General features: G+C 39.9%; 2 long non-coding RNA genes across 4 annotated transcripts; one reads left to right on the top strand and one right to left on the bottom strand.

The window, feature by feature from the left end:
• Nucleotides 1-39: 39 nt before the first annotated feature.
• LOC138924314 (uncharacterized) lies at nt 40-11,394 on the bottom strand. 2 transcript variants are annotated; one of them, XR_011439291.1, is made up of 3 exons: nt 7,313-11,394; nt 3,057-3,118; nt 40-1,319 (listed from the first exon to the last, which is right to left on the bottom strand). It is a non-coding gene; the product is annotated as an uncharacterized lncRNA (long non-coding RNA). The 2 variants fall into 2 exon arrangements; XR_011439290.1 differs by having other exon boundaries at nt 11,278-11,377.
• Nucleotides 10,808-22,136, top strand: LOC138924313 (uncharacterized). Of its 2 annotated transcripts, XR_011439288.1 has the most exons (6): nt 10,808-11,127; nt 11,267-15,439; nt 18,490-18,602; nt 20,072-20,196; nt 20,270-20,444; nt 21,258-22,136. It is a non-coding gene; the product is annotated as an uncharacterized lncRNA (long non-coding RNA). The 2 variants fall into 2 exon arrangements; XR_011439289.1 differs by lacking the exons at nt 10,808-11,127; nt 11,267-15,439 and adding an exon at nt 15,767-16,233 and having other exon boundaries at nt 18,377-18,602; nt 21,258-21,886.
• The last annotated feature ends 5,819 nt before the right edge of the window (nt 22,137-27,955 follow it).

The following is a 27,955-nucleotide window of genomic DNA, read 5'->3' as shown; positions in this document are numbered from 1 at the left end:
ACAGTCAAGTACCACTCCAAACTCAGTAGGATGGTGAGAATAATTTTTTTTATAAAAGTAAAATAACAAATCTGGCAAGGATATGGAGAAATTGGGATGCTTATACATTGCCAGTGGTAATATAAAATGTTCAGCCACTGTGGAAAACAATTTGGCAGTTCCTCAAAACGTTCAGCATAGAATTACCATATGACTCAGCAATTCCACATTTAGATATATACCCAGAACAACTGAAAATAGGTTCTTAAACAAATACATGTGTACGCATGTTTATAGAAGCTCTACATGCAATAGCCAAAAGTTGGTAACAGCCCAAATGTTCATCAGTGGACGAATGAATAAATAAATTGTACTAGGGGCTGGCTGAGTGGTTAAGTTCACACACTCTGCTTCAGCGGCCCAGAGTTTCACAGATTGGAGTCCTGGGCGCAGACATGGCACCGCTCATCAGGCCATGCTGAGGCAGCGTCCCACATAGCACAACCAGAAGGACCTACAACTAGAATATACAACTATGTACTGGGGGCTTTGGGGAGAAGAAGGAAAAAAAAAAAAGACTGGCAATAGATGTTAGCTCAGGTGCCAATTTTCAAAAGATAAATAATTCCGTGATTCCATTTATATGAAGTATCCAGAATAGATAAATCCATAGAAATGGAACACAGATTAGTGTTTACCAGAAGCTAAGGAAAAGGAGGAATGGGGAGTGAGTGCTAATGGGTATGGTATGTTATCTTTTGTGATGATGGATATATTTGAAACTTGATAGAGGTGATAGTTGCACAACATTGTTAATGTACTAAATGCCATTGAATTGTAGACTTTAAAATGGTTGATTTTAATGTTAGGTGAATTTTTCTTCAACAAAAAAGGAAGAAAAAATTTGAAAGAAATTTCTAATGTGATAAAGGAATTGTAAAATTTTAGAATTAAAGGCAACTTCAGAAGCCTCTGGTCCAAGCCCCTTGCAGTGGGCATCTTTAGAGTAGTTGGTTAGCTATCTTCACACTTTTCTGGGCATTTGCTTCCTCTCCTACCTTCCTTCCATCAGATCCCCATTCCCGTGGTTCACTGGGAGCATCTGAGCTTACACAACTGACAACAACACCATTCATCCTCACCATCAAAAGTGAATAATTTGGGGGTAAGCCCCTGATCGAGACAGGTCATCCAGAGGCCATGTCCATCTTCAAATTTGAAATCTGAACTAGGAGATATCAGGTTCAGTCTGACTGGCTTCTTTAACGGAAGAAATGTAGACCCAAATGCAGATGGTCATGTTCCACTATGTTTTATCATGGAGCCTGGAGTGAAAAAGCCTGGGAGGAAAGAAAAACAAAGTAGTTTTACAAGGTGGAGCAAAGAGGAATAAAAGGGAAAAATTACTGATTACAGATCATTCTTTGGAGCAATTCTTTCCTGAGACTTGATTGATTCTCAGAGCTTGGGTCCTATGAGAGACTGTGTAACTCTAATTAATTCCAATTTTTTCATGTCAATAACTTGAATGGATTTCTATATCTTGCAACCATTACATTTCTCTTATGCAGTTGAGAAACCAATGATCATATATGATTTAACTATAAATATTAGTTTTCTAATCAGAATTTGTTAAGCATTCATGAGAAGCATTAATTCTAAGAGGTTTAATCAGATAGATTGATACCAAGAAATTATTATGTTGATACTATTATATTTTGTTGATTACTATTGACAGAAACATAAAGTGTGCTTAAATACAACAGCAAAAATTCTTTGTCACTGCACGTAGGCCCTAATAAGCTAGGTAGAAGGCAGAAGGTGACTGCAAGATGTCTCATGGTTGAGTCATGGGGAAAAATGATAAAATATTGACAAAAATGAAAAATAATTTTACCTTAAAAAAAGATTATGTAAAGACAACTGCAGATTGTAAAGTCTGGATTTTAATTTACCCAATTATTTAAATATATATTTACCTGCGTATAAAGCACCAAAGTGTAAACCAGTGAGTGAATGAATGGAAGTAACTGACACCTGATATTGTCACTCTATTTTGTCATTGAAAATAGGTGAAATATGAAGATACAGTTGAAGTTAAGTCTGTATAGAGGCTGTTTTTAGCCATGGAAGTGATTCTACTGTGTATATGTCTAAGTCTGCTTCAAGATGAAGGTACTTATTTATGATGGTTAAGTGTTCCCTCCGTGATCATTACTTTCTAAGGCAACACAAAGATATCTGTAACAGCATCTAGGCTTTCTCGTTACCCTTTATCCAGTTTTAGTGAGGAACATAGAGACTAAAGTAAACATGGAAGTTGAGAAACTAAGTACCATAATTTATTTCTGTGTGTGTGTTTATGGAAGTATGTATGGAAGAATTAAAGGTGAATAGAGATAGAGGATTCCAGAAAATCAGAGATTTGTAAGAGATTGAATTTGGAAAACCCAAAAGAGTTTCCCTTGAAAGTCTAGAACTCTAATGCTACCTATTCAAGTGCCCCATGTAGTAGGGGACTGGTTTGACTCTATTCACATGCTCTTTTAGTCATGTAGCCAGTGTCCAGTGACACAAAGCAGAAACCTGAGCTCTGAACAAATTTACTTGCAGATACACGCATCTAGTATCATGCAAGCTCATCTTCCAGATGTAGCTCAAGACTCTGTGAAGCACAAGACTGAAAGAGGAGAAATTCCATTTCCCCCAACTTTGTGTCCCCTGTGGTGAGAAACATTGTTTTCACCTACCAGGTACTATTTAACTGTGGTAAGTTTAACTGCTTACCAGAGTAAAAAATCTTCAGGAATTGAAATAAGATCATTTGGCATGAAATACATAAAGTTGATCCCTTGCTTTGTCAGCCCAAGACTGTTAGCCTATCTTATTTCATTCTTACAATTGGAGTTTCAGGTATAGGGTAGCACATTTCTCTTCCAGTTATCAGCATGCACCACATAAAGTGACAACATAGAGCTCACTCTTTTCTACTACGGTTCAGCATGTATTAATTACATCAGTTTCCGAAGCGTAGGATGGATAGATATAATAAGTTGGGAGGAGGTTGAATAAAGTACCTTTGTTTCTGTTTCTGCCACATCCTTGAAAGGTTTACCTTCTCAGTGCCTTGTTTATGCCCCTGTAAAGTAGGGATGGTATTTGTAAAATCAAGCTGGAGAGTTGACAAGTCTCAAAAGCAAATGAGACTTTTTTTCTACCCACAAAATAAGCAGAAATGTCCCATAAATAGTTCTTCTCCAAGCAAGCTCATAGCCAATGTTATGTTTTTCTATAAGAAAGATATTCCTGTCCAAACAGCCTGAAAACCTGAACCCTCCTGTAGCTGGGCAGATGTGTGCAGCATAGGAAGGTTCCCTGTGGCAAAATCCCCTTCCCAAGTTTACTTTTCATTTCATGCTCAGACCAGGAGGCAAATGTCAATATAGTTCCATCACCCCAGAGCTTTCATGGCAGAGCACCCCATGGCTTTCATGGACTGATGTCTCCAGTCCTGTTTAAAAAGTTTCTAAGACTTCATTTAGAAATCAGCCTCATTTCTTTTCAGATATCATTCAAGGCCAAATTATAATGTGTAGTTCGATATTTCTTTCACATGATATTTTAGGTCCTCTTGTTTGAAACAAGGATTTATTTTATTTTGTTTCAATGCCTTCTAGCTCTTGCTCTTCAAGTCCTTCTTGAACTTAAGCTAGTTGCCTTCTATATGTTAGTGTAACACTGGGGAAATGAGCTTGTTGTCAGAAATGGAAAATTATGGAGATGAGTCTCTCTTTGGGGATGGATTTAGAAGGATTAGGGGTAGGGGAAATCTTAAACAAGAAAATAATGGACAGCAAACATTGACACAAACATTAATAGTAAATTAATAATAAATAAGGTATAAAGGAGACACATAGAGACAATAGATGAAGGGGGAGCTATTTCAGAATAATCCTTGCAAGGTTTTAAAGGAGGAATCTGCAAATTATTAAAGTAAATGTGAATATGAAGGCAAGTGCAGGTTTGAGAAAATGCTGAAGCTCTGGAGACATTCTCTGAAGGCTTCTGGATGGCCCTCTGATGGCCATGAAAAGCTGGAGGAATCACACGTATCTGCTGAACTGGTGGCCAAGACTTCCAGAGCCCCTACTGCCTGACGTGGCAGATGCCTCCATCAGGGTCAGCATTTGGTTGATTAATTTTTAAAACTCACGTAAAGCAAGAAGTTAACAAAAGTACTGAAACATACTTTGAAAAAAATTTAGATTTAAACGCATAAGTATGTATTTATCAACAAATCTTGTTCTGTAGACCAAGACCTTTCCTTTGACTAAGGTTATAGCTCTGTTTTCCTTACATTAACCACACTCATATTATATCAACTCTGATTATCAGTCAGTGAAGTGAACAATTTAAAAACACTTGCAAAGCAATTTGAGTGTAGAATGTTTCCAGATTTTTGTTTTCCCTGCCTTTGACACTTGCCTATTCAAGAGCAGCCTTATGAAGTCTTTCAAAAGCTTTCAACTAAATTTTCTAGAAACAATTCTCTTTTTAAGATTGTTTTTCCTGGGGTTGTGTAATATTTCATTGTATTATTACATGAATATACATGTTATTGTAATTGTGTGATATAATGAAATAGTATATACAAGGCTCAGAGCTTGGACACAGTCTAGTGGCCTTCAGCATTCCATGACTGTGAAGTCCCTGGCTTTAGGAGGTAATGAAGAGGATCTATTACTTGCAGACTTTAGCACACAAAGTTGGGTTAGGGTACATCCACTGCACCACAAAAGCAGAGCTGGGGCACTTACCCTTTTCAGCCATGTACTCTAGTGAAGAAACAAGAAGCGTGGTATGCAGGAAAAATGAAGAAAAGACCAGCAGATTATAGAACAAAAGAGGGCACACAGAAAAGTGAGAAAAATGTCACAAAGTATACAAAAATATCCAGGAATTCTAGCAATGGAATTTTTAAAATTTGGGGTTAATACAGTTTTAGAAATTATTTAGGTTTGAAACAAGGAGAATTACATTTCTGTGCTTTGAATTAGTGCGATGGTTCAACAGATGAAAAGCACAGTTGCTTTAAATTAATTCTCTCTGATTTTTCATGCTTGTTTCTCATTGAAAAACACCTCGTTGAGTAAATACCATTTACGACATACTCGTTACGTAACATAACCAAGCTGAGGTGACAAAGGAGATGATGATAGTCCAGCTCCACTCCCCATCAGCTCTAAGAACCTGCATCTCACTCATAGGCTCTTTAAGAGGATCACATGAAGCGATACGTATAAAGACATTCTGTTCTTCTCCCCTACCACGTCATCTTTGTGTTAGAGGGAGTTAGTAGACCAAGATCCAGCTATACATTAGACCATACGCTTCTGGAAGAGGGGGGCTGTCTGACTCACTTGAGGTATCACCAAGTATACCGAGTATTTGCTTTTTCCATTGTGGATACTCAACAAATGCTTGTCGAATTAAATTTAGAGATTTTTTTGAGGCTAAGACTATACCTCTTATATCCTAACATTTGCCCCACACATTTTTATGTTTCTAATGTTTTTCAATTATTGTATGATGATGGTAGGTGTGGAGTAAGGAATTGTTAGGAATCAAAGACAGTTTAATAAGCTTATATTTAAGCGTCATTTTCTCACAAAAGAGGTAAGGAGCCCAGAAGCATAAAGTTAGGAAAGAAGGAGGGTCCTTTGGCATCACATAAGTCTCTGTAGGGTAAATTATTCTTATCTTGGATGTAATATATGACAATTTAAATAATACTGGTACTTATTAAAGCTTCATTCATACTCAAAAGAAAATTTGGGACAACAAATAAATATTGAGGATTCTGGTCTCATTTAAAGTAAATGTATATAAAGCTTTCTACTTTCAGATTGGTTTAAGCAACCTGCATGAAACAATGCCTGCAAATGGGAGCTTAAAAACCAGCGTCTGGGGGCGATCAAGACTTTTGTGTTATCATTCATCATTCCTTAACCTGCCCTGCAAGTTTGGGTAATTCAAGCAATGTGTTTCTTTTTCCCTATTTTATTTTACTTCAGCTCCTATTTTTAAAAATGATGTATAAGGTATAGCTATTAACCTAATTAAATTTTCTTATATATGAGAAAGTTTTTTGAGTTCTTGAGAAGGTAAAGAAATTATAACAATTAAAAGGACAATGAAATTTACTGTAATGATAACTTCTGGATGTATAATCACTAAAGTACATTATAAATAACGGTTTCTTCCTTGTGCTAATATCTTCCTGATATTTCCAATATATCTCTGTCTCCTCTATCCTTCAATAATGGATAGTGGATGATGGTTCTAATACCTGATTCTGGATTCAAAAGGCCGGGTTTCCAATGAGGCTGGAGCAGTGAAGTTTTAATCTTTTCATAGCCAACATTTCCATTTAGTTCACTACTGTTTTGGGGTGTGGGTTGTTTTGGGGTTTTTTTGGTACTGATTGTTTAACTCATAGATTCTTAATAAACTTAATCTATCCTCTTTATTCATTGTTTATTCTCATTTATTCATTAGCATCCCAAACAGAAGAAACAGAGGAAACAAACTGAAAATCACGCCCAAGGCCATCTGTTTTCTCCTTGTCAATGTAGATAAAGGTTTCTAAACCCAGGCTTCCTCTCATCTGAAAGCGTGTCCAAATCTCAGCCATTCCCAAGGCTCCAACTATGTTTTCTTTTTGTGTGATTGCAAGTCAATAGATTCACTCCTTATCTCCCTCATGCCTTCTGAACATCTCATCATGGTGCCTTGTAGGCAATTCAAGTTCAGTGTTTCAAAAGCTATGCTATTTACACACACACGTGCACACACACACACACAAGTCTGTACTTCTTTTTGGCTCCTTTCTTGGTTAATGATAGCACTATTAACCCAGTGGCCTGAGCTGACAACTTGAGAGGAGACTTTGGGGATGACTGGGGTAGCTAGCAGGAGAGAGTTGGTTGGAATGAAGTGAAGACCAAGTTCTGTCCATTCAGCTGCTATGTTCTGCTCTGGGTCTCCACCCTCACCTCAGAAGACTGAGGCCTCATCCACCTTTTTCCAGTTCCTTGTGACAACTTCACGGTCACTTTCTCAGCCTACAAGCTCTCCCCTATAACTTACCCTCTATACTGTGGCCAGATTTATCATCCCAAAACACAGATCTGATGGAGTGGTTCCTCTTCCTACAAGCCTTTAGCTAACCCCTCACTGTGCCCAGGATAAGGGCTGCAGTCTGACCCTCCGCTCTCTCCTAGCACCTTCTTCCTCATTCCATCCCCCCGTTATCCTCCCTCTAACCACTTACCTCTCTCCCTCTGCTCAACCTTCCTTGTCCAGCTCAAATGTCACCCATGTCACTTCTTCTTTGAAGAATTTATGGACTCTCTAAGGAAAAATTAACAGCTTTCTTCTCTAGGCTTCCATAGCTTTCTTTCCATACTGGCAGCAGAACCTTTGTCACATGGAATGGGGAGTCTCAGTCCTCTCATCTGAGTGAACTCATCTCTACACTCATAGGGAACATGGTGGTGATTAGTAAATGCTTATTAAGTGAATCTATAGAATTAAGGGAGAAACGAATAAATGAATGCATGGCACCATCTGTGGACAAGAGTTGTACGGGGAAAGCCAATTTGGGGACTCTTTGCAGATGTGACTAACTCCCAGCCTCTCTCCCTTGTGCACCCTGTGTTCCCAGTGGCATGCCTTTGCCATGGTGGGTGAACCATGGACCCCACTCTGAAGCAGCTTACATACCTTAGCTGGATAAATGACAGTTAACACATGAAAAGTTAAACATAAGTGAGATTGAAAGTAATTATCAAATGTCTCCACATACTACACATTACCATCCAGTGGGTAGGTTTGTAAAAAATAAAATTCCTAGCCCTCATAGCAGACCCACAGACACTATATTGTGAACAAGCTCTCAGGTATATTTATCTACCAGCTCAGCTGCATTCTACAGACTAATATCTGGGAGCCAATGGACTACCTGCTCCAAAATATTTCGGAGTTGATTGGTGGATGGAGCATTGATAAAAATATTCATGGAAGAAAGAAGACCTAAAGAGATTTCTGAAGAATAAGTGGGATTTGGTTGATGGAGCAGAGAAAGCAGGAAAAGCACTTCATAGAAGATGGACTTCTTTGTGAAGACATGGTGGTAGGAATAAGCACCGCATATGTAGGGGCCAGAGAGAGTTTACCAATTTGGCTGAAATAGAGGTAGCTGATGAAGATGTGGTTGGAATTATGAGTTGAAGCTATAGAGGAGGAAGAAATTTTCCTCTGCTCTTCTAAGTTCTTCTGGCTGGCCTAAGAGGTACATTGACAGGAGACAGATGAACCAGAGAAAATCAAAGTTTAGTAACATGTGTCTATGGGAGAGATCCAGGAAAACTGAGTAATTCACCAAAGTGGTTGAAGCCACCACCTTAAATACCATCTTCAGCTAAAGACAAAGGAAGATGTTGGAGTAGTGGTTTGGGACTTCAACGGGGAGGAAGGCAATTCACTCGGAGATGGAAAAGCAAATGTTTGGTAAAAATAATGTGTGCCATGCCATGCAAAGACAAGGGGACACGGGGAAGACGCTGATCTCTTGGCCGTTGCCAACTCTCCCCCACCACACTTAGCCCATATTCTTTGCAGATAGTCCTGGTGATAGCTCTGTTCTTGTTACAGGCAATTTATCTAAATTCTTTCAGGCAGTTAAGCGGGAGGTAACAAGGAAAACTTTCTGAGTCTTTTGTTTCTTAAACGTAATTAGCCTTAAATAATCCTCATGATAAAGAGACACATTTTGGGTGGCAAATTTTGTTCCCCTTCAGGGCCAGATTTCCTAGAGCCTGCAATGTTAAGCAAGGTAATAAGCAGTGTTTAAGCAAGGGGGATATGCATGATGCAGGTGTTATTTTGGGAGTTTAACTGTGTGAATTGGATAATACAGTGTGTAGAAAGGGCTAAAAGCAGAAATATCAACCAAAAGTTTATTGCAATAAAGTCTTGAAGTAACGATAGCCCTGATTAGTGTGGTGACACCAAATGGACAGGAAGAAGCAAAAGCAGCAAGAGGAGTGAGCAAGGGAAGATAAACTAGTAGAACACATGATCCTGGAGGAATAAAACAAGCCTCCAGAGAAAAGGGAGGACTCAACTGTCAGAAACAGAAATCTGGAGAGGAAGCCAGGCCAAAGTGGAAAGGGGAAGTTTGTTTTGTGGTTATTTTCAGTCTAACGCAAAAGCACAACAGAGGAAGGACTGGTGCTTTAGAGAGAAGATATGCTAGAAATAGCATTTTGGAATCACATTCATAGAAATAATAGCTAGAGCTCTGAGACTGTTTGAGGTTTCCAAGGGAGGGCACACTGACAGAGAGGATAGAACCACCCAAGAGAGTGGCTAAGAATGCCCATAGTCAGGAAGGGGAAGGATAAGAAGGGACAAAGAAGAAGCTCAAAATGCTAGCAAGGACGGCAAGGGCAACATAATTTTAAGTCAAGGGTGGAAAACATTTCAAAGATCAGATTAAGTGCTGAATAAAAATGAGAAAAACATAACGTGGAAAAACTCATAGAATTTGCTAAGGGGTGTCGTAGATGATCTGCACGTGTAGTTTCTGTAGGTGTGGGGTCAGATCAGAGTGTGGCCATACAGAGGCTAGTCATTGGAGAATTCTCCCTGGGAAAAGAAAGAGATGAACAAACCGAGCTGGAGGGTGGATCAAGGTTTATCAGGAAAGTGAAGACTCTATAGTTTGATGGCAGAGAGCAGGAAAACTGTGCTGGAGAAAGTGACAAGCTCGAAATGACAGGAGCGATAAGGACTCAGTAGAAGTAGAGAATCTCTTGGAAGCACGGAAAGAAGAGAGACCTCTGTCCCTAAGATAGAAGGAGGTAAGATGATGCAAGTATAGCTGAATCACTGTGGGATGGAGATACTGTGAGCAGGTCTGTGCTGAAGATCTGTCTAGAAACATGGGGCTTAGAACCTCCTTGGTGTGTGGCCTGTAGCTGTAGGAAGTGGCAGTCCTTTTACTCTTGGTCCTCAGTGTGGTGATAACAACCCCTGCCCAGCTCTTGAGCCCAGAGCTTCTTGGTTATTTTTACCAGATGTCGCTACAGGCAAATGTAGTCCAATGACTTGACCAGGAAAAGACATTCATGTGGGGAAGTTTCATCAATTCTCTCAATGCCTTGAGTCCCCATGTTACATCTCCAGCCCCTTCCACTGCCTGCAAAAGAGGACTTCACAAGGATAAGGAAACAGAGTGATTTACCACACTTTGAGGGTATTTTATCTACTTATCAAGGACAAGCTCTTTGCTGTAAACAGTATTTTACTGTAGCAAGCACACACATCTCAAATTCCTCTGGGGTGGGGATGTGGCACACAGCACAGACACAGTCAGAGGCCAGGAAAGAAACTTGAGGAGAACCTGAAGAGAGAAGGGAGAAGGATGCAACTGCATCCAGCACCGGCTCTGGTCTTCAGCCCTGAGTAGGGGCACCCTGAGCAGGACACTCTACGGCTCTGTAGCTCAGTTTCCTCATCGGGTAAGGGATAAAACAGCATGAACTTCATGGTGTTATTATGGGATCAAGTAAATCACCATATATGAAGTCTTTAGAAGAGGGAGGCCCTCTAGAGGCATTATGTAAGGGCAGCCTTCAGCAGCAGTGGGAGCGATAGCTACTTTGAAGGCAGAAGGATGCAGCATGTTCTCTGAGCTACAAGTAGTTCTGGTTGGCTGGAACCCAATGTTCCTAGAACTTTACATTCAGTGCTGCAAGTCCCTGCACAGGAGGCACAGCCTGCACTTGTCAGGAAGAACTCTACTTGTTTGGTCACGTGACTGTGCCCGTTTGAAACTGTAAACTCCAAGAGGAACATGGACCACAACGTTCTGACAAACTACTGTATCCCGACTTCCTAGTCCTGGAACGTCATAGACAATGAAAAGATATGCTAGTGGGTAGAAGGATGGATGGATGAAGAAATGGAGAGAAGGAAGGAGGGAGAGAGAGAGTTATATAAAGTTATGTAAATAAATGGATGGAAGGAGGAACAGAAAGGAAGAAACAGAAAGAGGAAAGGAGGGGTGGAGGGAGGAATGTGGTAAGTTTCTCTATTTCTTAAAACGTGGCAGATGTCGCTGGGGTTGATTGCTTTTTAGTGTAAAATGTGTTTTGCAGAAGGAAAAAAGAAGGAAATGTTTTATAATTGAGTTTGCCCTGTTCTCTGTCCTAATTTTCAGGTGAAATCTACCTGCTCTTTGCTCAGGAGCCAGGACATTCTCTCCCCTTCAGCTTTTAGATTCAGCACACAATGCAACCGGAGGCCCGAGTCATCTCTCCTCCCATTTGCCTTCAGACAGAACACATTTGTTCCTCTGGCCTTCAGTTCCTCACATGATAAGCTATTTGATTGGCCGACTTTGCATTTCAACTTGATTTTTCATTGGCAGCTGGCCGTTTCTAGGAAACGCTGAACAGTGTAGGATATGGGGACAGCTTGTCTCTCATCTTCCTATAAATTCTTGCTTAATGGTTTCCAAAAGCATTTTGCCTCCTGATTATTCTGTTACTTTCATGAATGCAGTTTTCCACAATTGAATTCAAATCATTTGCCTTTCAATCGACAAATTATAGCAGATAAATGCTACCAATTTCTACATAAAACAATTAAGATCCTAGAAGGATTTGCCCAACTGCATTCTTGTTGCATTTTTGGTTGATGTGGAATTTTTTGGATGTGATTTGTATACTGCCATAACAGAACCACTTTCACTGTGTGTTTGAGAAGTCAGGTTTTCCTCCTCTCCTGGCTTTCTTTCTCACCATTTGCAAAAGCTAAGGCCAGCCTTGTGTCTCAGGATTCTACAAAAAAAATATCATAAGGAGCAGCTGAACAGAGCTAGTCAGAAGACAGTATTGCCAGCCTTGACCTTGAGAAGTTCCCTGACCTCTCCCAGTCTCAGCTTCCACACGTGAAAAATGCGGGCAATAAATCCCACCACCAGGGTGCCATGAGGACTGATGGAATCCTGCATTTTGGGGAAAGCGCTCATGAAGCAGGGAGAGTTGAATCTGAAACTGAGCCACTCTACTTGCTCCTGCTCACTCTGGAATTATTCACAAAAAACTCCACTTTGATAAAAGAACCAGCAGAAAAAGAAAATGTAAAGCAAGCATTCATTAACTAAATCATTCGTCAACCACTGCCCAGACGTACAGTGATTATTTTTAAAAACACAAAAAGATTCAGAGAAACCAGCACTTGCCTCAGAAAAAAGAGAGCTAGGAGGTGAACGTGAGCCTTGAGCTCCTGTGTGACGTCCAGGTGCAAATGCTGTGAGTATGCTCTGAACTGGGCCCCTTGCTGTGCTCTGGTTCCGCTGAGGGCAGCGAGTCACTGCGTCAATCAAATACCCTCCTCGGTGCAGTCTCTGTCTATACCTCCCAGGAATTACTAACTTAAAAAATTTGAAATCCAATGAAAGCACTTAGTAAAACTACACTGAAACAATTGCTTTTATTCAGAAAGCATTTCAGCATCTTGCAGTGTCTTCTTTGTTCATTTATCAAGGAGCATTAGACTTGTCGCTGTGAAAATCAATCTTCTCTGCACTAAAGATGCTGTCATCACCATCAATAAACACGAATTAGGTATTGACTGGGTCCATGAGGCTCCTGATAGCAACCATTATATGTTGATGGAAAGGAGATTTTAAAAAGTCCTGATAATATAATGCCAAATAACATAACATTAACTACAAATGACTACAGAACATCCTGTGATATCATATGTGATTCCTTAAACATTTTCATCATATATTTGACATCAAGCCTCTTAATCTCAAGTTCGTGTGCCTGATGCACAGGAGGCCAAACGTAAGACATCGGTGCTTAAAAATGGAGAAAGATTTATTTCAATTGGCCAAAACGAGTAGGTGGGAGCCTAGGTTCGCTCAAATCCGCCTCCCCAAGAGCAGAAAGCAGGGGGGTTTTATGGAGCCAAGGCATGTGGCAGGAAGAGCTTTGGGGAAACAAAGGAGTCACTACTGATAAATCCCCGGGCAATCTGACTTCTGTGCTTCAACAGCTGCAGAGCGCCAGCCACTCGGAGATCAGAACCTCCTCAAAGGGATTCTCTTTCTTCTGCAAAACAAGCTCACAAATCCTTGAGACCCCTGAGTTACCCCTCAAGTTCAATGGGAAAAGAGCAAATTGGTTTAATATCTACAGTAATCCTCAGGTACCCAGCTTCATATTTATCTCACTGGTACAATTCATTTAGACAAAGGACTTATGAGCAACAAAGATATGCCAAGCTGGACATTTATTGTGGGTCTACTTGACACCAAGCACAAATGATTCAGTTGTGAGCAAAGACAGATGTGTCCCCTGCCCTCAAAGTGGCTTCGCGCTAGTGGAGGAGGAGCAGCCAACTCAGGTGACATTATCACTATCACAATGGTTGGTTGGACATTATCCAAACAGTCCATGGCGCTTGGGAGAATGAGTGATGGGGGATCTGACCTGGCCTGCTTGGTCATGATTGAGTTAAGATAACCAATAAGAGTTAACTACCTGGAAGGGGATTTTGGTCCATAGGGAACAACAGGGCCCGAGAGGGAACACGGTACACCAAAGCAGCAAAGAAGGCCAGGGTGGCTGGAGATCCGAATGAGGGAAAGAGTACTGGATGGGATGTCAGCGGGTGCAGAGGCAGGAGAGGGGACAGGGTCAGATTTTCTTTTGCTTTTGAAAGGCCCTCTGACAGTTCTTGGAGATAATGGACTGGCGGGGGAAGGAGTGGGTACTGGAGCACTGCCATAGACTCTATCAATGCCAAGACAGGACTGGCAATCTAGGGCCTACAACCCAGGCAGAAGCTAGCTGACTGCAGAGTATGCAAGCTTTTATAAAGCAGACTGAAGGACAAAAGAACATATGGGAAAAAGAAGCAATGGCAACACGACACTGTGAAGCCCAACTTGAGAGGTGGATCTTGTGTGCCAAGCACTGAGCCACAGTGGCTTCTTCCCAAGCAGCAGGGAGAGGTGCTCTCTGTCGAAAACCTCCGAGAGCAGGACAACTCGTTGTAAATAACTAGAGCCCAACTCTACAGCAGTGCCCCTCCCTCATTGCCTAAGGTGCAAACCCATGACGAGAGGCCAAGGATGGCGGATGGGAAGAGCTGCAGTTCAGCATTAGATTTCCAAATCACGTTCTCAAGACGAGAGTGACACCAATAGCCACATCTTTTCAAAGAGGAAGCATGATTATATGCGGCACATCTGTAGAATCTTAAGGACAGAAAATAACCTAGAGAACACAGTCATCCGTTCTTCCAGGACAAAACCAAACCCCTAAGGGATAAAGCCTGTGTAAAGGTACCCTAGCTTTGTGGAGGTACAGAGAGCTTAGTAAACCACTCCAAGATGACACCATTCTCTAAGGGGAAGAAATGGACCCTCTTTTGCTCCAAGACTCCTCACTAGGTCCCTCTGCAACTTTGCTTTGAAAAACAGCCATGCTTTCCAAATCTAGAATTGGCACAAATCTATGGGCATTCTAAGTGGTCCCAACAGGAGTCTAGTTTTCAATTCTTCCTTCAAATGTTCACATACCTGCATACAGATTGAAGTGCCACTAAGATTGCACAGAAAGTGATACCCTTTTTCAAGACAGTTGTGGGATAAGATCAGTAACATTTCCGTAAATTAAAAATTATTTTACTTTGTCTAGGCTAATAACTAATTCTACCTGACTTGGGCTATCAAAGTGGGACCAGAGATCATCCACAAAACTTCTAGTGTTTCTAAAGCTCAAGATCTGTGAGAGTCTCCTAACCAAAGAGTGTCAAGAAAACAATCATATACTGGCTTCCACACCTAAGTGAATCTCACCTTAAATGTCATGTGCAGCCATTTCCAGAAGGCTTGCTGTTTCAGGAGAGTGAAAAATGCCCAGAGAACTTAATGTTCCTTAGAATGATCTCTGGGAGAAAACCTTTTCAGGTGAATCTCCAGCTCATATTGATATCGACCCTGATATCATTTTCCCCACATTAAACCCAGTATATATGGGGTTAAAACCAAAACACTCTTTCCCTGCTTACTCTCTGGCTTTCTGGCTCCAGAATCCACTATCCTCCATGGTGACAGACACTGCCAAGGACAAGCACCTGGATTATCTCCTCCCCGCAAGGAGATACAGGCTGGTGGGATAGGTCTGACCAGCAAGGCCATGTGCTCCCTCTCCCCTACCTAAAACCCCAAATAAAAACCCTTCCTTTCAGCTTTTCGGGGAGTTTGGGATTTCAGCGTTAACTTCCCTCTCTCCTTCCTCAGCGCTGTGCAAAAATAACATTCCTGCCTTCTTCCACCACACCTGGTGTCAGAGATTGGCTTGCTGTGCAACTGGTAAGTGAACTCACTTCAGGTTTGGTATCAATTTGCTGACCCAGATGGGACAGTGTCCCAGGTGGACATCTTGCCTGTGGCACACTGGACTCTGGCTAGAGGCCTCTCTTGGAAGCTGTCCTGCAGCTGCCTGAGCCCCTTGTCTCAGGGACAGCCCCAAGTGACTGGTTGCTAGCCAGACATCATTGGCCCATGGCACTTTTGCTTTGGTGGTGGAAGAAACTAGGTTTAGGACTTAGGAAGACGTCTCTTGTAAGTAGCTGGTAGTTTTCGTTTTTGTCTTTGTGTTAACCTTTTCCAACAGGACCAGCTGAAAATAATGGGTACCTTGGCAGCCCTCTGAGCTCCATTTGTTTTGAAGTCGCTGCGACACCGGAGCCAAATTTTGGTTAAGTCCCCCAGTGTGCACAACCGAGGTCCCTTGTCCTTGCTCATTTGGAAAGATCTGCATAGCGGATCTTCATTTTGTTGATGAAAATAATCCATAACCAATCTATAAGTGAAAATCTGGGTGAGTTTATTCTGAGCTTAAATTTTAGGATTATAACCCGGGAGAGTCTTTCCACAAAGGAACAGAGCACTCCAAAGAAGTGGGGGTATAAGGGTGGTTATATACCCTCAAAGAGGGTGTTTCACATAGGATTGAAATGTCCCTCCCACAATAGTCACAAGACTGCTCTGTCGGCACAGCCATTGATGAAAATAGCAGGTAGGTCTTCTGTCTCAGTGAACACAGCAGGGTGGCAGCCTGTTGTCTCCAGCTGAGTGGTCACAGGTGAGCTGGGTGGTCAAAGGTGAGTGCAGCAATCAGTTCCTAGCCTAAGGAAAAATGCTTATCCCTAAGGAAATGCTAATGTGGGGGGAAGTTGCAGCTTTATCTCAAGGGCCTTTGTTCTGGCCATAGGAAATGTCTAAGCAGATATGCAATGTGTGCTCAATAGCCACAGTCAGGCCCTTTTGAAAAAAAAAGTCAGGCCGAATTAGGTTTATACCAAATGGCTTCCTCATATACTCCAATACATCCTATTGCTTGCCATTTTTATTTGTCAATTTGTTGGGTGCCCACCGAGTGTAGGACACGCACTAAGCTGGGACTGGAAGCACTTTGGTTTTTGGTTTTGGTCTTTGTTTTGGCTTCCGTTTGTGGTTGAGGGTTTTTGGGAATGCACACTTGTTTGGTATTTGTTGTTGTTCGTCTGTTTGTCCTTTTAAAAGTGTTAACATGGGAGGTGCTGCATTTATTCCGTCTAAGAGAAACCCTTGGGAAAAACTTGGCTGATGGTTGACCTACAGCTATAAGCCAGTGTCTAAAGAGGGATGATTTTCTTTTGTAACACCACATAGCCACAATATTCTTTAGACTCCGGAGAGAGAAAAAATGACCAAATGATGGATCCTCAATTTGGGGAACTTTTTATAGAACTCTTATGATAAACAACTGTTTTATTGGTACATATGAAAAGGCCAACTTAAGAGGAAACTATAATGACTAGTCTTAAGAACTTAATCAAACTTGGGGTCTCAGCTTCTCATAGTCTTACAGATGCTAATGAAAATGTTAAGTTAACAAAGAGAAATCAGAAAGGGAAGAGTCAGAGGACTCATCCCAATGGGATAAATGGAACAGATATAAATGAAGTTAAAACAAAGGTTTTAATAAAACACTGCCTAAGGTTGGATGGACTAAAGGGACCCCCCCCATTGGCTCCCCAACATTAAAGGACATCAGACAAATCTGTTCTATTTACCCCAGTTTGAAAAATTTAAAAGGTCAGGACGCAAAAATCAAAGTGAGAAACCTGACCAACAATTGTTTGGGGCAACAGTCAGGCTACTAAGATTAATAAGACTATAAAAATTAAAATGTTTAAGCTAATATTATATGAAGAGGTTATGTCAGCTTTGCCTGGATGTTTTCTTTGGGAATAAATGTTATGTCTAACTGGGAATGCTTCCCCTGAACAATATTGTAATACCAAAACTTGTTAATAGAATTCTAACGTAAGTTATAATTAAAAGTATAAGGGGTAGTAAAACTAAGATAAAGTTTTGTAAAAATTGATATACATAAATGGGCCAATTTCAGTTCACCCAAACTGATGTATACAATTGGAAAAGCCAGCTGCAACAACAGGGAGCCTGTTTTAATCTTTTGAGGCTTCTAAATAAAATTTAAAAAACTTTACTGCCTCTTTAAGAGAAAATAATTAAATAACTAACATGCCAGCAGCCAACCCAAATCTGCTGCTTTTGTGTACTCTCTTGCTGAGCTTCCCAGCAAGCTGAGCTTCACTTCAACTCCCCCAAAATTCCTGATCTAAAATTGAACAAGTAAAAATAAGTAAACTTTTGAGATAATTTGGAATTGTAATGACCATTCTGAAGATCTGTTTCAGAAAAGGATTCAAAATCTCTCATAATGTAATGCAGTCTTTAATGAATATGCAAATACTTCTGAGAGACAAAGTTATTTAACATGATATAAAATGATCTTTGATGAATGAAAGCCTGTTTAAGTTTGCTGGTTTCATTTAAAATAGACATGTCCTCAAAGTTATCAGCATTGGCTATAATGCAGACATACAGCCTGGGTTTACTGGTCAAATGAGCTCATGTCATCTCCGTTCCAAAATTTATCAGCACAACTCATAACCCAGTATAATAGCTAATTTTGTTTAATGTCTCATGGAGTTTTTGTAGACGATCTAAATATAATTTTTAAGAGCAGGTAAAATAAATAAATGTAAAAAAATAAAAGTTTTTGGAAAAACTTTTTAACAATAATTATATGTATAACTATATGCATAATAATTATATTATAATATATGTACTTAAAACAACTGAGGATGATAGTTAACTGCTGTAATGTCACATGAAGTTTTTAAGAGTAATTGTTAAAACTGGGTAAGAGTTTTTTTTTTTTTTTTTTTGAGGAAGATTAGCCCTGAGCTAACTACTGCCAGTCCTCCTCTTTTTGCTGAGGAAGACCGGCCCTGAGCTAACATCTGTGCCCATCTTCCTCCTCTTTATATGTGGGATGCCTACCACAGCATGGCATGCCAAGCGGTGCCATGTCTGCACCAGGGATCCAAACCGGCAAACCCCAGGCCACTGAGAAGTGAATGTGCGAACTTAACCACTGCACCACCGGGCCAGCCCCTGGGTAAGAATCTTAAGTACAATAATTATGTTTTGTAGTCTGCATACTTACAAAACAGCTTCCAAACTCTTTTTGGAACTTAAATTTTATACCTGTACTAAGTTAAGTTAAATAATAACAGTTTATTGGGTATCTAGGTCATTTCCACACGAGATAAAATATTGAAGGTTACCTACTAAGCATATATTTGTCTGCCTTTGGTTTCTTATATCAAAGAGACTAAAAAGTGCCTAGGTTTATTGATAAACATGTTATATGTATGCTGAGAAATTTTCTATGAGAAAACATATATTTCCAAAAGGTCTGTATACAAAGAAAGTAAAATATATGTTCTCAATAAAAAGATATAAAGAATGGAAATATTTTTGTTTCCTGAGTTGAGAAAGATAAATTTGTCCTAAAGTGCTGGGACAAATTCTGAATGTAAAAAAGTAACCAAAGGTTTGTAAAAGTAAAGCCCCAAAGAGATTTATGTATGGTCAAGTTGGCCAGGATAAAAGTAAATTCAATTAAGTAAATAAACTTCTATGTCAAAAGTAAACTGGTACAAAATTAAAACTTCGTTTCCTCTTTCTTAAAAGGATAATTTTCCTAAATTTTAATCTGCTCTTGATAAAACGATTATAAAAAGGCTTTTTTTTTTTGACTATTTTAACTGTTTCCCCTTGACTGTTTCTGTTGTCACTTTGAATAGATACCTGAACATGGTTTTACAGTGAACTTTGTGGTTTTACAGTGAACTTTGTTTCCTATCTAAATAAATGTTTGAAAGCTTTTAATATTTTTGACAAACTTCCCCCCCCACGCAAATATTCAAGTCTTGAATAAAAGCTTTCTTTTGACCTGGAAGAGGAGGGAGAGGTTCCCTGGGGATTTTCAGAGGGCCCCTGGGACTTCTCGGAGAAATTTTCTCTCTTCCTACAAGAAAAGAATGCTAAACTAATAAGGCTTATTTTTTATGTTAAATTACATAAGAAGCGTTGTCAAATAAGTTATGATAAACTTTCTTAAATGGTATTATGTAAATGAGTGTTATTGATATAAGTATTTTAAAAACGATCTGATCTGTTCTGATTGTCAGCTACAATCCTGGTTATTATCTCAAAATGTTGTGTATTGCAGACATGGTCAAATGCCTTTGTCAATTCCCATTTTTGAATGTTTTGTTATTTATACACAGTGGCTGTTTTACTTTGATGTTTTTGCAAATATATTTCATCTTCAGAGAAATTCATGGAAAGGACTCTGACACTCTAGAATATAGGTTTCCAATAAACATTCAGATTGTAAAACCAAACTGGGTAAAAATTACAGAACCTCAACAGAGAAACTGATGACCTCACAAACTGCTGACAGAAGATTAAGATCAAGAACCAATTACACAGGAAAGAATAAATTGATAGGGATGATTATAACTTTTACAACTTTTTGATTGAGATATTGCTGATTTTTGATGTTTTGCTTTTTTTCAGAGTTAAGAAAACCTTTTTCTCTATTCTCTTAAAGAACTATGACTTACAGCAATTTATAAACAAAATTGAAACATTCGTCTTTTCTTCACTACCTGAGCCCTCCAAAACGTAAAAACCCCTGATGAGTAAGTATTCTTATTCTTATGGCAACATAGTTGTTTGCATGAGTCCAGTAAGAATCTGTGCTTCTTTTAACAGGACACAATTGGAAACACTGCTTATATTACCAAGGCTTTGACTGGAACATCATATTTAAAAAAACATACGGGCTTGGCTATAACAAGACAGCTTTTGAGGAACGAAGGTTGACATTCTGGAATAAAGCCACTTGGAAATATTGGGCTGGTACTGTGCTTATGGGTTCTGTAGCCTGGTAAGTTTGAGCAAAGAATGTCTCTCCCTCTAGCAGGTACAAGGAACCTCAATATTTTGGGGAACATCACAAAGAGAGGGATTCACCCAAATCTGTAGGTACTGCAGGTAGAATGTGATAACAGGTCCTTTGCCTGGTTTTCCTTGAGAGGCTTTTAAAGTTCAACCTGAGATTCCTTATAAGGTTCTAGCAAAGCAGATTTAAAAGAGCCTATATGATCAATTACTATTCTTGCTGTACTTATGTAAATAATTATGCCAAGTTTATCAAAACTAGACTTATTTTTCAAACCAGTTAGTCTTAATTTGACTATATCTGGTGAAATTGAGGGTGATTTTAGGGAGGAAGATTATGTTTCAATAAAAACTATATTACACATTTATAGATATTGGATTTTAGTTTTTTCAATTGTCTTTGAAATTTTATTTTACTTCTGTTAACTGAACTGGATCTTAAATTCTTCTAGTCTCCTAAAATATCTGGCTAAAAACCTCCAAACTAACATTTTCAGGGTTTTTTTCCCATTATTTTCATTTGGAGTCATTGAAAACTAAATCTGCCCTTTTTCCTAAAGCCTTACAAACTGAAGCTGGAAGACCTAATATAAACATAAGAGAGATTCACGTCTACTGCTGTGTACGCCACTCAAAAACGTACCTGAGTGCCCAATGACACCATCAGAGACATTTCAAACTGCAAAAGATGCTTCGACCCTGACTTCTAGGAATATTGATTGGCTGCCCCCTGGGCCCAAAAAGTGGTTTATAATTTACTCCAAACATTAACCTTGTTTTTCTCTTTTTGTTTCTCTAGAAAAACTTCTTATTAAACACCTGGTTACTTACCTACATGACACAGGCCTAACTTCAGGAGCCCACCAGCATCACTGCCTTATTAAAAGACTAGTTCAATGAGATGAAACAACCTATGCCCCATTTCAACAGGAAGTAGCTATATCAGTCACTGTCCCAAATCCCTCAAGATTGAGGCATGGACATAAAATAGGGGAGAGTTGATATCAACCCTGATATCAGTTTCCCCACGTTAAACCCAGCATATATGGGGTTAAAAACAAAACACTCATTCCTATCTTACTCTCTGGTTTCCTGGCTCCAGAATCCACTATCCTCCATGGAGACAGACACCTCCAAGGAGAGGCACCTGGATTATCTCCTCCCCACAAAGAGATACAGGCTGGTGGGAAAGTTGCTGACCATCAAGGTCATGGGCTCCCTCCTCTCTGCAAGTGGTCTCAAGGCCAAAGACAGGCTAGGTGGGAAAGCTCTGACCAGCAAGGCCTTATGCTCTCTCTTCCCTACCTAAAACCCCAAATAAAAACCCTTCCTTTTAGCTTTTTGGGGAGTTTGGGATTTCAGCATTAGCTGCCCTCTCTCCTTGCTCAGTGCTGTGCAAAAATAAAATTTCTACTTTCTTCCACCACACCTGGTGTCAGAGATTGGCTTGCTGCACAATGGGTAAATGAACTCACTTCAGGTTCGGTATCAATAAGAAACTCTGAGTGAATCATCTTTTATTTCAAATCCAAATTTATTTCAATTAAGTTGGAAACATTCCAATAACCCCTTTTCTTTGCCCAAGCTACATAAGTCAACTCACTGTAGATTCTACCATGATTTTCTGAAACTGCTTTTCAAAATTTGATCAATACAAATCATCATAAAACGGTTTACTGAAAATCTTGTGGGAGAGATGTATTTATATGCTACAGTGACCTGGCTGTGAAATCTTAGAATGCCATCATAATTTCAGTTATTTATACTGCACTTGTTTTGTGAAAATGAGTGAGTCACCTGATTGCATACCCCTGAATTGTAGCTTACAATGATTAACTGACATGCCCCACCCCATCATTTCATTGTGTTAGTTGGCTATAGGCTGAGGTCTCTCCCCATAGCCCCGGCAGCTGGACATGAGGCTGCCAAGGCCCTAGGGGAACCAGCTTAGCCATATCAGGACATAAAGATGTCAAATTCTTGGGTTTTAAGTTTTAGAAATAATAAGTAACCTCAAAGGCATATAAAGACAGGAAGCTTTTAGGAAAATACTTGCTAAAGATCCTGTAAGCTGAAAAGAGAGATGGAGAGGATGTAGGAGAAAGCAGGAGAGCCGGGTACTGATGGAGCACTGAGGAGGGGATTTTTGCATCAAGATCCCCAGAGTTCTCCTACCCCCACCAGCACCACACTCTTGGCCTATGGAGTCTCTCAGCTCTCTGTGAGGGTGTGGAAAGATGGCAAACATTTTTCCTGCGTTGCCTGGAGACACACAAGTCTGAGGCTGAGGGATAAGGTCCTGGAAAGCCTCCTAGTCAAGAGTAGGGGACACGTCCCAGACAGTGGCCTTGACCATGCCCTGCAGAAGATATGCTCCATAAATGCCCAGGTGGAGGTGGACGAGTTCTCATGGTGAGGAGCACACATGATGGCACCTGAAGCAGACACTGTGTGGAAAAGAGCCATCCCTCCCCTTTAAGCCACAGGAAGCCCTTACCAATTAAATATATTCTCCAAATAAGGAGGGGGAGGGGAAATCTTGAATAACAGAAAACCCAGAATTCACAGATTACTTTTTTGGGTGGCAGGAGGGAACTTCATAAAATATAATGGGGTCTTGAAACAGGGATTAAACTGAGTTGTGGTAAGATAAGTCAGTTTTCTTTTTTACACCAAAGTTTGTGACATGAAACCTTGTGCCCCACACAGGGAATTCTATGGCAAGTAAATAAGCCCTGCACGCAGCATGGGATGAAAAAGCCTTGTGTGTAGTCCTTGCTGGTTGTGGGATTTCTATATCAACATAACACAAACCAAAAGAGATGGTGGGAAGAGGGTCTGGAGAGATATGACACATTTCTTGACATACTCTAACAGTATTCCAAATTTTATTAGTAGTCAGAAAAATACATATTCCATCATTATTGTGGTAAAACCATATAAAAATTACTGTGTTCTACTTTTACTAAACAAATAATATGTAAATCTCAAGTCAGTCATGGCCTTTGTTTTATTTCTTTTTTAAGCAATTTTCAGAGTAAGAATAAGGTTAATGGGAATTCAGGCCAGTGGGCCACAACTTTGGTGTCCACAGCTCTGTCCAGCTAGCAGGGAGGACCTTACATGTCTTTCAAATTACTGAACACATTAAGTGCAGGGTAGTTGGTGGGGTGAGAGAACTTCGTGTCTTCTCATTCCTGACACCAGTGATCCATGAATGATGTAGAAGGCAGCCCTTCTGAGGCCAGAATAATCCAGTACTAGTTACTAATAACCCTAGTAACCCCATGAGCAAATGGTACTACCATTTTTACAGCCTCTGCTGAGATCAAATACATAAGTTTCAAATGCACAGATAACTAAACATGATAAAAATTCATTACATGCTATTTGCATATGATATGGGTCTATCTCTACACCATCCAATATGATGGTCACTCACCAGAATGTGACTCTTGAATGTGACCACTTGAAATTGAGATGCGCTGTAAGTACAAAATACACACCACATTTCAAAGGGTTAGTACAAAAAAAAAAAAGAGCTTAAAATATCACATTGATAATGTTTTATATTGATTACATGCTGAAGTAATGTTTTGGATATATTAGGTTAAATTAAATCTTTTATTATAATTAATTTTACCTGTTTCCTTTTGCTTTTTCTAATATGGCACTGGAAAATTTTAAATTACATATGTGGCTTGCATTATATTTCAATCGGATAGTGCTGGTCTGTATGATTGATTTCCTTAGAAAAGGTATAAAAGAAACATGATTCCCATATATATTATGACTATCTCTGAGTTTTGTGACATTGGGAGAAGAAATGTTCATACCACTAAATTTATAATAGTTGGCAATGGCTTATGAAGGAATTCAACATTTTTTAGTGTCTACTATGTGCCAAACACTGCTGGATGTGTCACATAAATTATCTCAAACTTTCCATACCAGTCAAGGGTCTGCACCCAATCAGAGAAGTAAAACCATTAGGAAATATACATGTATTATGCAAAATAAAGGGATTATTCTAGGCATTTAACTTTATGTAATTGTGAGAGTTGGTTAAACAGTCTCAGAAAGGCTGGTGTCTTTGACTCTAAATTTGCAACTTAAAGTTTGCAGAGCAGGCAGTTGGGAAGGGAAGATGGCTGTAAAGAGGGGAAGGGCCAGGACAAGCTGGAACTTAAAAGCACGTGTTGTAATTGATAAAAATGTACTGGACCCATGTCAGCAGTGGTGTGCTGGAGCCCTCTCATTCCAGTTCACAAGAGTCTATTGTATGTGTCTCCTCCCCAACTTCACATTCAGGGACCCTACATTGGTAACTTGAAATCAGCCAAGAGAGTAGTGTTTACACCACGTGAATTGGCAAACACTGCAAATTAGGGCTTTTGTTTTTTTCTGGAGAGTTAATTTTAAAACATTTATCAACACCACTCTGTGCATCTGTCTCTCAGTGCCTTCACTTTTTATGATATAGGTCATCTGCAGGAGAAGCTGACACCCTGCATTGTGGAGTTAAACATACACCTGACCCAGGATTTGGAGGAGCTGACTGAGAACCAACTGCAGATTTGGCTGCTGCTGCACACCAGTAAAGTAAGCCAGCAAGTAAGTGACATCCTGTGTGCCCCTGCTCCAAACTTCCAAGCGTAGGGGAAGAAGACATTTCCTCTACCTGCTCTGGGTCCTTCTGCCCAGAGAACAAATTAAATTCACATAAGACAGAATAACAGGAGAAAATTAAACAAAGCTTTATAACATGGATACAATGGGAGAGGCTCAGGCAAACTGAGCAACTCAAAACTCACCAAAATGGTGGAAGTTCTCTTCTTAAATACCACCCTCAGGTAAAGATAAAGGAGGATGTTGGGGATGGGGGGAGTCAACCATGGGAGGTTACCAAAAAGTACAGTAAACAAGGGTAAGGTTATTATGTAGATTTGAGTCCTTGTCTTCCAAATTGATAAGAATTTCTAGAGATAAGGTCATCCCCCATTTTTCCTGGTACAGAGAGGGAGACACCTTTACAGATGGAGATTTCCTTTACAAATGTAAATGTCTCCTAACAAAGGGTAAGTAAATTGTACTTTTCAGACTTTCTTTCCTGTCTGCAGCTTTTAAAAGCAACCAGCCCAAAATAATCCTCATGCCAAAGAGACATACCTTGGTGTGGCTAGTTCCAGTCCCCGACACAAGCATAATAGCAACACAGCTGCTGCTTCTCTTCTACCCTCCAAATCTGTGAAAAATGTCCCTTGAGGCCTACCCCAACTGGAAACATGGGGAAGAGAATTCTGGGGAACATAGTTCAGCTTAGCCAACTTGAACCATTACAAAGTCACCAAAGTCTGCAACCAGCAGAGAGAAGGATTTTTATACTCATTTTAAAGGTGAGAATATCAAGACCCAGAAAGCTTAAATTACATTTCTAGAGTCACAGAGTCAGTGAGGCAGGATTTGGATAGGTCTGTGTGATTCCAATTCTTATGTCCTTTCTACCACCACACATTGGACTCCAAAATAAAGACTTCCTTTGGAACAGGTGTATCTCCTCCATGAGAAATCTCCTGCTGAAGGAAGGAAACTCACCTCACTGAGTGAGTACTCTGTGGCTGTCCCCATGAAGAATGCTTCACATTCAAGATCAACACATTGGATTCTCCTAAATCCTGTGAGATGAAAAGGTGTTATTTACAGGCGAAGAAAGTAAGGTGCTGGGGAGTTATCAAACCCGTCAGAAGACTTAGAAGGTGGTAGTGCAATAAACAAGGCACAGAATGACAGAGGTTCAGGGCACGTCCCAGCCCCAGCCAAGTGACCAAAGGGAAAAATAATTGAAGTGTGATAATAGCTATTGAAAATGCTTTAAATCTGCTATGAAAGTTGTGAGACATATGAAGTTATTTTTATTTCAATACAGTATATAAGAACCAGCACATTTCTCCTAAAGATAGGAAATTAAAACTTACTACCAGATCTACCCAAGGTGTCAGGGTCCCTTCTGACCCTACCACATGGAAGCCTGCAGGAGCTGAATTTTAAACAGCTATTTGCCTTAGATCTGATGGGTCCGGGTAGAGGATTGTCTTTGTTTGCCAGGCCACCTCCCCACAAACCCTGTTCTCTCAGTTCTGCTCTAAGACCTGGCAAGTTCCTTCCCTCTGCAGGCTTCTCCACTTCTTCCCATTTGAGGCCAGGCACAGCCCCATCTCTGAGGAGGGCAGGTGGCAGAGGTGTGAAGTGAGGGCAGGACACCAGATGAGAGGGGGCTACAGTGCAGGAAAGTGGCCCAGCTGACCCTGGGTGGGGCTTTTCCATTCCAAAGATAGGGCAGCAATTGCCTCTTCCTTCTACCTTATTATTGATCCTATTGTAAACATGTGAGTTTTGGGGGAAAGCAGGACAGAAATGTGAAGCAAAAATATAGTGCAACCAGATTCATCTTGAGGTCACAGACACGAGTTTCAGTAGTGTCCTTAACTTTGCTTCTTGGTTCAGCCTTTCTTTATTATTTTTCTCGCTTTTATTGGTAGTCCATAAATTTAAACTTTGTTGGTCCAGAAGGATAAAAAATTAAAAAGAAATATAACAGCTCCAATGGCCCAGAGGGAAGGCATTTGTCCAAAATGGGCAGTCTTATTTCCCAGGAATATGACATTTTGTCTCAATGTTCTAACTTGCTTTTATTATGAAAATCTTATTTATTTCTGAAGGATATTTGATTATTTCCTTTGTAAATATTTTTTGGGAAATAATTAATTTTACTTACGTAAATTTATTTTGATAAATGTACATGTACACACTCAGATTTATATCCAAGATGGTTCTTACTATCAAGCATACAACATGTGTCCATAGCAACATAGTTCTTCTGAGTAACAGAGAGAATGTAAGCCTTCCTTCCTAAAAGAGCTTCCACCTCTATAAAAATGTTGTTGTACTCAATTATTTTCATAGATATTAGTAATAATATCAGTTATCCTCTCTGGATGTGTGAATAAAAAGTAATTTTAGTCTCACCAATATTTGCTTTCAAGCAGCCATGAGAACATGTTTGTAATAGTAACTCAAAAAAGCAACTGAGCCCTTTCAGAGAGAAAAGCCATTTACTCACTTCTCAGGCACAATGGCACTTAAGAAGTTCTCTTTATTCCATTTTCAATATTGATCAGGGTTACTGAGTGTTAGCAATAAAGAACAAACTAGTTTTCCGAAGAAATGTGTAATATTCTAGAAACTGGAATTCTACACCCCTCTGCTGGACCTTCTGGTTTACAAGATTATTTTTTAACAACGAGGAAGAAAAACTGACATGTTGTATGGATTGGAAATGTTGTCACTTGTCATAGTATTGTTGTAATATTGTCATCTGCTCTCCAGCTCAAGTTGCGGTAAATGAACATAAGGATTCATCATGGAAACTAGCATTTTGAAGTCAGCATACCTAAATGTGCAATTTCTGAAGGCATTTTTGTCCCAAGAACATGTATT

This window comes from Equus caballus, chromosome 1 (assembly GCF_041296265.1).
Source record: "Equus caballus isolate H_3958 breed thoroughbred chromosome 1, TB-T2T, whole genome shotgun sequence".
NCBI lineage: Eukaryota > Metazoa > Chordata > Mammalia > Perissodactyla > Equidae > Equus > Equus caballus.
Note: the sequence above shows the minus strand (reverse complement) of the source record. Positions and strands in the feature narration are given on the sequence as shown.